The following is a 9,741-nucleotide window of genomic DNA, read 5'->3' as shown; positions in this document are numbered from 1 at the left end:
CGCTCACTGGATGTTTTTTGTTTTTAGCACCATTCTAAGTAAATTCTAGAGACTGTTGTGTGTGACAATCCCAGGAGATCAACAGTTACAGAAATACTCAAATCAGCCCGTCTGGCACCAACAATCACCCATGCGATTATCTAATCAACCAATTGTGTGGCAGCAGTGCAGAGCATAAAATCATGCAGATACGGGTCAGGAGCTTCAGTTAATGTTCATTTCCACCAACAGAATAGGAGAAAAATGTGATCTCAGTGATTTGGAGCGTAGCATGGTTGTTGGTGCCAGATGGGCTGATTTGAGTATTACATTTGTTTTATTTCTTAAACCATGAACTGAATAAAATTCAAAGTGTAAAAATTCATGAGCATATAGTGTACCCTTAGATAAATGTAATGCAACTGATTAATAACTACTTGTTCAAATAATAATAAAAAAATGTTATTAAAATGTTATTGTAATGTAGACCTAACCTTGGGAAAGTGTATCATCCCCATATCATGTAAAATGTGTTTAATTGACTCTATCAGATATGATTGAGTGGTCTTATTACAACTGCTGGGAGTAAGGAGCTTTAGCATAGCAGGTGTTCAGTCTTATGAAACAAAGCTGGAACAGATATACATTTATTACCCATGTTTCTTTTCCCTAACTATCACCTGCATTAATTTAATCACAGAAGGAGCTCAATACACTGTATTTATATTCAATCCACACGAACAATTTCTAAGTGACTCTACACACTTTAGGCAAGATTCTATTAGTAACTAATTCCACAAAATTAAAATTGAAAAACTTAATAGTGAAGAATGTAATCAAAAGCAATTAAAAAATACTCATAAAAAGTTGCAAAATATAAATTCTAAATTAATTTGTGTGGTACATAGTCAGAATTTATCAAATAATTCGTAACACAAATTTAAAGCTCTAGGTCTTAAATTTTGCCAGTTGTTTCACCATTAAATTAAAGCTGAAGTGTGTAACTTTAGATGTTAAAATACTTTCTCCTATCCCATCTTACAGTAATATGCAGAGATGACTGTAAATTAGCCATTCATAGGTATTATTTATTTTATTTTGTGTCTCTGTGGCACTATAAAAATTAATCTGATTGTTTTAAGCACCCCATCCAGCCTGACACAGCAACATTGGCTTGACCAATGCCGAGATTTGGGGGCAGGACTATCTGTTAGTTCAATCAACAGAAGACTGGTGGCGGATTAGGAAGGCTGTTTGAAAACAATGTTTTTTTTTTTTGTTTTTTTTTTGCAATTCAGTTTCTATATAAATAGCATGCTTTCATTCTAATAATATGTGTCCTTAACCAGTGATACATTTGGATGTTGTAAATCAAATATCAAATTCGGACATAAAACAGCATAATTACAGTGTTTTCAAACACTTGGGCCGAGGGCCATGTTTTACATTGTAAATGTGTAATTTTTCCCCACTTCAAAAACTGTTTGTGGCTCATCGCTCTGTGCAATTTGCTAGTTAGAATATGGGTTCATCATTTGATGAATATATGATCTGAAACCTGTGCTTGGACAGACATAAGTGGTTTGCTGTAAAAGGGATCAGTGTCACTGATGTTAACTAAGTACAGCCCCTTTTCCCACCAATTGCTCAGAAAGCTTGATAAATGCAATTTAAAATGACAACAACAACAAAAATAATTGACCATTCATACATGCATTCTACAGTTTTTCATCCAGACAACCAAATAACAAAATCCAGTATGTAAACATTAGAGGTTTTTTTTTAAGTTATGGCTCAGATGTTTTTCCGCAGCCTAAACACCACTGAGAAAACAGCATGCGTATCACATTCTTCCAAAAGTTAGGCTTGGTGGTTCATTATACATATGTCATGCTGCTAGAGGTATTGTAGAAAAACACTGTTCTAGAAAAAATATTGATAGATACATGTAGGGCAAGAGGTCAAAGTTTAGTCTATGTGTCTTAATAAAAGATAAGGTTAGCTCACCAGACTGAAAATTCTACCAGTAGCCTCAAAAATGTCAGTCCACACCTCAGATGTCATTGTTTCCATGCCAGTGCATATGATAGATGAAAATGAGCCAGCTAAATACACCATAAGGTACAGCTATGGGGTTTGTCATAAAATGAAATTTAAGTGTGAAAACACCATCAAGATCGATGTATCTATATCTGCATATGTACATAATGACATTTTCACTCAAATTAACACATGGAAAGTGTTGACAGCAGACTGTCCATCAAGCGATAGTACAGTAAGTCACCCAGGTCTAGTTCCATAGATTCAAACTGAAATATAAAGTACTCAGGAAAACTGGGTGTCAGAAAAGGAGCAATCAATGCTTCCATGTGAAAGATACTGCACAGTATATATAACAAAACTCATGACGTCTTTTTACATGGAGAAAAAATGGCAGGGGGAGGGATCAGTTTGTGCCTCCAGAATGGTAGTTAACCATACAAGAAAGAAATGGAGCAACTACACAAGAGCATTTATTTTACTGGTCGCACCCAAACAATGTGATAAATTATTAAATCACCCAAGGGGGCTGGTGAAAAGAAAGTGACTTGGAGAATTGATTCGCAAGGCTAAAGAAAACATGATTTGGTATCTTGTGGTGGGGTGTTAAAGTAGCCAAGTTCTTGTGTATGTGACAAAAGAGCTCATTACAGATAGTCTCAGATGGCACATACAAAGAATCAAACTGACTGATTCATATTGCACACAACTGAAAACTATTTTCTCAATCTGGCAAGCCCTAACATTATTGTCTTGCTATTTATTTATTTATTTATTGTATTTTTTTTATTTTTTATCAATTCATCTGATATCAGTTCAGGTTCATATAACAAGTTATTTTAACGATACAGTGGGCCAGAATTGCCTAAATTTGCCAGGTCAGTGTTTCATCAAATATTTGAAATGATTTAGTCTTTTAGAAGCAAGTAAACTAGATGTTCACAAGCAGAACTGTATTTAAGTGTAAACTTTTAAAAGTGTTTTAGAAAGTAATTTAGTAAAGTCAAAAAAGAAAAAAAATCCTGCACACTACCTTAGTTTGCAACGTTTCGGTCACACAACCTTTGTCAGGCAGTAAGTTCTGGTCAGGTTTAATCACTGTTTGATATTAATGCGCTGTTTGTTATTACAGAGAAAGCAGACTGAGCTATAGCAATTGAAAACATTTCTGTAACACTTCTCAGTGTTCTCACAATTTCCTAACCACTTTCATCAGCATAGCTAATATAATGGAATTCAGCTTGTTTTGCATGGAGGGTGAGAGAAGGAAATCAGTACCAATTAAATGTGTCTTTCACTTTTCGGCAAGGCTAGACGATTTAAACTGTAATGTGTTGTGTATGTTATGTTGTTGTACTGAAGTGACGCCTATGTCCACCAGATGTCAAAATATGCAGGTTCCAGGGTGTTTTGAATGATTTTCCCTTATCATACAGTAAGTGCTCATTTTACAGTCACTGCCATGTGTGTAACGTCTGTTTTTCCACATTAATGTGAAAATGACCATGAATAAAAATGTAATAATACATTTTCTCTGAAGTGTAAACCTCTACATTCTTTGAATGTTATTATTTCTAGATCTGATTTAGAACAGGCAAAGCTGTAGATCTAGGCCATGGACTATCCCTTACATATAATATGTCAAGCAAAGTATCTCTGATGAATTAGTTATTGGGCATACCATCCTTTGAGTGTTTTATGTGAGAGTTTTGGAAATATAGTTGATATATACCCTATTCAGTTGAGATTCAGTTTGTATGTCAGCTTGAGACCCTTGGCACCCAACTGTGGCCAACCCTTTGTAACAACACCATTGTTTGAATGTTAACATGCAGAAGGCATTGTACCTCTCAATGTGCATTTTGGCCAGGGGTGCCTGGGTAGCTCAGCAAGTAAAGACACTGACTACCACTCCTGGAGTCACAAGTTCGAATCCAGGGCATGCTGAGTGACTCAAGCCAGGTCTCCTAAGCAACCAAATAGGCCCGGTTGCTAGGGTGGGTAGAGTCACATGGGGTAACCTCCTCGTGGTTGCTATAATGTGGTTTTTGCTCTCGGTGGGGCGCATGGTGAGTTGTGTGTGCTGCAGAGAATAGCGTGAAACCTCCACATGCGCTATGTCTCCGTGGTAACGTGCTCAACAAGCCACGGAATAAGATGCGCGGGTTTACAGTGTCAGACACAGAGGCAACTGAGATTCATCCTCCGCCACCCAGTTTGAGGCATGTCACTACACCACCACGAGGACCTAGGGCGCATTGGGAATTGGGCATTTCAAATTGGGGACAAATTTGTCAGTCAAATCTTGAAAAATGTATTCCAGTTTCCACATGGACTGCTGGTAGTTTGACCTCACAGTTGAATAACATTGCATAATGGCTGTTTTAATGATGGCTGAGATGTAGGCATAATGGGCTGCTGTGTTGTAAGTCACCACCTAGACTTCCCAAAAAAGCCTTGCCTCCTTTCAATTATCATATCAACATGTCACATTGGTAAATGCCAAGAGGGAAAACACAGATAGCCTCATGGGCTTCACCTGCCACCATCTCTGAAATAGCCTCAGGTCATTTGGAGACTTAACCAATATACACACACATTCCCATGAGTTTCCTCTGCCTGAGAAGAATGAACTTGCATCCAGCCAGAAGGGAAAATTTAAATAGTATTATGTTGGTAGTTTTCAGGGTATAAAATCAGAATTTCTTATTTTCTTGAAAAAGGAATAGTGTAAGTAAATGTAATTGTTGCACATTTTCTAAAAATCCATCTGTGATGAAGAAAATAGGTTTGCCTAAAGGTGGGCCTTTGGAAATCTATGGAAAAACTGCTGGGCTGGGATGTTTTATGATTGTAAGGATTGATTCTAAGCAGTTCCAAACCTGACTGACAATATACCGCAAAAGTTCCTTAAAAACAAGGGTCGTAGAAAGGCTAGGGGATCTCTATGGAATCCCACACAGTCAACTCTGAGGCACCATATGTTGATTATGGACAGCAGAGCCGCATAACAGACACAATCCTATCCTTTACACAGGCACCCTGAGAGCCAAAGACAAATATTAACAACCTGACAACATTCATTTTTACATTGCAATCACATTCGGACATTAGCAACTCCCTAATAATGTTGTCCACTGTCCAGTGACCCTTCAACAGCACAGCTAATGAGGTGTTCATTATGGTCCTCAGACGCATACACAGCCCGAGGTCCAGAAAACACGTGTGATATTGATGGAGCTTTCATGAATGTCTGCGCAGACTTCATATTCAGAAGGTGACTATTAATTAAACTCTCTTTACAACTCACTTTTGGCCCCCATTTCTGGACATTTTACCTAGAAACTGAAGCTCACATGTGCCCATATGTTCAACATCACTTCCAACATTGGCCACTGGGGGCAGTGATTTGAATTTCAGAGTGTTCAGACCAATTTCTGAACCATTTTAGACATACTGTCGCTGAATTCACAGTGAGATTAGGTTAGGATAGCCTCATATTTCATTTTCCACTGATTTCCTTTTAGCATTTAAAAACTTTGAATTATATAAACAACCATAAGTATGCCATCTGTAGGTTGATTCCTAAGAAAAGTGTAAATACAGTGGCACTAACACAACATTACTCTGGTTGTACATCCAGATCAGCCTGACACAGCAACATTCAATCAACTGATTGTGTGATTTTGGGGTGGGGCTATCTGTTTGTTTGGCCAATGGCAGATGGGGGAGTGTTCAGGAAACTTGTTTAATAACAGTAATTATTTTTGCCATTCCGTTTGGTAACACTAGTGCCACAGAAATTACACACTTCACCTTTAAGGATGAATATATTGGCAGATTCACCAAAGCACTCAGGCTTTTCCTGCTGGGGACTCTCTTATAAAGCAAAAATTCTGCAGATATCGGGGCACAGAAGAAGTCAACTCGAAACAGGTTGGTTGAGACCAAATGGCACACAGATAATCTTTCTCCCTTTTAGTAAAAGCCTGTAGTAACCCAAGAGGCAAGACAGCTTTTATTACTAGTTACCTTTAAAAAGCTTTTCAAGTCTAAGTCCATTTCAAATGTTTCATAACAGCTTTACAAGTCACAAAAGAAAGTGATGACAAAGATTCACACAGTACCAGCCCTGAGGTATTTCAAATACTGTAAGTGGTACACTGTAACTAAATATGTGTGTGTCTCTCTCTCTCTTCCTCATCCTTTATTTCCATGATAACCTCAAGGTACAAGGGCCCCAGGAGAACACATTGCCAGAACTTCATACTCTCCTTTTCAGAAACGCTCAACTAAATGCAAGTGACATTGGTATCGGCGAGATTTCATGGTTGTCACTCATAGTTTGAGAGGCAAGTTTCCTCTGTGCAGTCATACAATGCATCTTTACAGATAGAAGCCTCCAAATGAGCAGAATAAGGCTGCAGTCATTTGCATTGTGATCAAAATCATAGTGTAGTTGTTGTTTTTCATCAATATGGTCAATCACAGCTAAAATGCCTATATGATCTCACAGGAAATTAACATGTTGCTTCCGAAAGTTCATATACCCTGAAATCAACTCCACTCATGTGCCATCCCCCATCAGATATTTTCACATCAATTCAACCATGGCCACCTTTTCCTCTGGCACTACTGATAGCTTGTTTCATGAGCAAATTCTGAGACCTACGTACTGGTCCCACGGGAACCAGGAAGTAATTGCATTCGAGTCAAGTCATTTTTATTTGTATAGCGCTTTTCACAACACACATAGTTTCAAAGCAGCTTTACAGAAAATTATGCTGTAACAGAAATTTAAGCTGTAATATCTGTAATGTCTGAAAGCCTTCATTGTGTGGTTTGGCAAAAAATACTTGATTGTATACCTTTAAAATATATATATGTAGCCACTGGTTTGTAAAGAAACAACACAGGATACAAAAATATATTTTGGGGTTTTATTCTGGTAGTTTTTTTTTTTTTTTTAAAGAAAGAAAAAGCAGTAGTTGATGGGGTCATAATTTGAATTAGTAAACTGAGTAGATGTTGACGGCCAATGTTAGATTAATGACAAAGTCTTCGAAGTCCATCCCGAATTGACTGTGGAAGTGCATGTAGATGAAATGTCCTTTGTTATTTGGCTGATGAAGGCTTTAGTTAGCAGTTAATTCATTTTCTAATACTTCAAGTAAACGGTTGTTTTTTCGCTCTAAAATGACATTTTTACACTTTCAGCTTCAGCCCCTAGGGGGCAGTGATTCGAATTTCAGTAAGCACAGACTGATTTCAGCAGCAGAACTTTTGACCTACTGTCTGCGAATTCACAGTGTGATAGGTCTAAAAATGCTGAGCTCTTTATAACAGACAGAAATATGTCTCTAATCCACAAACAACATTAATTCAGGTATCACTTCCTATTAATCATCCACTTATTTGGTGTGGTATTGTCCAGGGCTGTAACCACTCTAGACGTTGAGGAGGACATTTCACCGCCATTATTCATAATAGTAGTCAATCAGTGGGTTTTTAAGTGACAGATTCTTAAACATGGTTACATCGTTGGTGTTGCCCAACATCCTTCTTTTTATGATGAAAAGGTATTAGCAAATTACCATTTAACTAAAAATCAGGCCACTTTATAATTGAGTCGTTTGCCAGATGATCCACATTTCTTCCGCAGTTTGCCCTTCTGTTCAAATCTCCAATCCTTAGTGGCTCATTGGTCTGGCAAGGTCTTGGCATTCTGACCAGTGAAGGTTACATCACAGACTCTTGGAAGAGACACAAGAAAAGACTGTGATGCAAATGTCACTGAGTCCCGATAAGAAGGTAGAAGCTTATGCTTAACTTAGCATACCGCGATAATAGCAATCCAAGGAGTATGACAACAAGAGTGAATCTTCCACTGAAAGACTAATTAAAATGACTCTCTGGGTATTCTTATCACGCTTCTGGAACTGTCGCATCCTTGGAAAATGGGAATCGAGGGAGATTCACAATTGCAGGCAATTATAAAAAATTAAGATGAGATAACACAGCACAGTTTGTTGTTTATTAAGGAAAATCAGTGTAAAATAGCTTAGGTGGCTCATGATTGCATAAGACAAATAGCATTTAAATTTTCAGTTAGGTGGGAATTATAATACTTTTACATTTGAAAGAAACTAAACAAGATCTAAAACAAAACGGCACAGGTTCAGTTTTTATCTAAAACTCCCATCTCACCTCTGCACTCCCATCTCACCTCTTCACTTTCAATATCTACATACATTTAATGTTAGAGCCTTTTTGACAGACAGTAAGTTCTTGTGATCAAGTGGAGGAAGCACTTCTGAAAGAAAGGGTGCCGTTTTATGGGTACTAGCACTAAAATCACATTCCAAACCACAATTTTAAAGGAATAATTCACCCAGAAATGACAATTCTGACATATTTTACTCACCTTTATGTTGTTCTAAACCAGTATGACTTCCTTTCTTCTGTTTAACACAAAATAAGATGCTTTTCAATACAATGGCAGTGAATATACCTCACTTATAAGCTTAAAAAAGGACCTAAATGCATCAAAAAAATATATGCAATAACATTTTTGTGAAGGCATATGATAGACGCAGACGCTTTTATCCAAAAGCCACTTACAAATGAGGAAAACAGCAAAAGCGATTCATCCTAAGGAGGCAATAATCTGAGAAGTGCTGCAATACAAATTGCTCATAGTAGATGAAGGTGAGAGACAAGTGAAAGTTTTTTAGTTTTTAGTTTTTTTAAAGAAGAAGAAAGAAGACAGTTAGTGCATTAATAGGAATGGGTCAAGCGCTCATGGGAGAGATGCGTCTTTAGTGTAGAGTTTAGATAGTGGGTGCAGAGTTGAAATTCACAGTGATATTCTAAAGCTTCTTCATTATCATCATGATAAATACTTTGCAGAAAAACCTGTTGTATGCAATTTACTAGATGTCTACTGCCTCCCGATGAAAGTTTCCATGCTCTTCTGGAAGTAGAAGACCTTGAAGTAGTGCAAGTAATATATTGTGATGCACATGTTTTTTGCTGTGAAATCTTTGCTGATTTTGAGAAGTAAAAGTAACAATAACCATATTGCTATAGTTAACTATATTGCAATATAATAACTATATTGCTACTGATATTTCAAAATGAGTATTTGGTATATTTTAAGTGGAAACCGATATTTGCGGTTGCAATCGAAATTATTCAACCCCCCCCCACCCCCACCAAAACAGTAAGGATTTAAAAAGGTAAGCATTTCTGATGACCCAGAATTTTTCAACTTTACATCTATATCAGTTGAGTGACACATTCAAAGTCATAGTGTGAATATATAACCTAATATTTGTAAATAGCAGGATTTTTTTAAAACACAGCCATGTCATAATTATTCAACCCCTATTGCATGTAGCTGTTTCTTAAATATGTAAGGCTACACAAGTAACTGTTTTAAAACAAAATTAAGTCATCAATCTGCAATGGCACTTATTTAAGTTTTCAAATTTAAGTTTAGTGTTGTAAGCAAAAATTTATTTCTATGCAAAAAATGCAATTAAAAATAAGCTGTCTCAAAAGTTAATAGAGGAGATTATTTCATTGTACAAGAAAGGTCATGGCTAAAAGTACATTTCCAAGGCACTTCAATTTCCAATAGACAAAGTTGGCAGCACCATTCATACATTTTTTTAAATATGGTACAACAGCAACCTTCTTAAGGTGTGGGAGAAAGCAAAA

The sequence above is a fragment of the Myxocyprinus asiaticus genome, chromosome 8 (assembly GCF_019703515.2).
Source record: "Myxocyprinus asiaticus isolate MX2 ecotype Aquarium Trade chromosome 8, UBuf_Myxa_2, whole genome shotgun sequence".
In the NCBI taxonomy this organism is placed as follows: Eukaryota; Metazoa; Chordata; class Actinopteri; order Cypriniformes; family Catostomidae; genus Myxocyprinus; species Myxocyprinus asiaticus.
The sequence above is the reverse complement of the archived record's forward strand: the minus strand, read 5'-3'. Positions refer to the sequence as shown.